The sequence below is a fragment of the Aegilops tauschii genome, unplaced genomic scaffold, assembly GCF_002575655.3.
Source record: "Aegilops tauschii subsp. strangulata cultivar AL8/78 unplaced genomic scaffold, Aet v6.0 ptg000981l_obj, whole genome shotgun sequence".
Taxonomy (NCBI): Eukaryota; Viridiplantae; Streptophyta; class Magnoliopsida; order Poales; family Poaceae; genus Aegilops; species Aegilops tauschii.
The window spans coordinates 20,001-20,200 of record NW_027333197.1 but is presented as its reverse complement, the minus strand read 5'-3'; positions in this window follow the sequence as shown (position 1 = coordinate 20,200).

Here is a 200-nt window from a genome sequence, read left to right as displayed (position 1 = left end):
AGAAGAAACATTTCTTCTATCTAAAATATTAGAAAGAATTTTGCTGATTTATTTATTGCTATATGCAATTTATGGAATTGATACACCATTTAATTGATATCATTTAGCAAAATGAAACACAGCATATGCATCCATCTTTTGGCTCGAGAATTTCACGGGATAGAGATATGGTATAAGAAATAGACTATTAAGTAACTCTA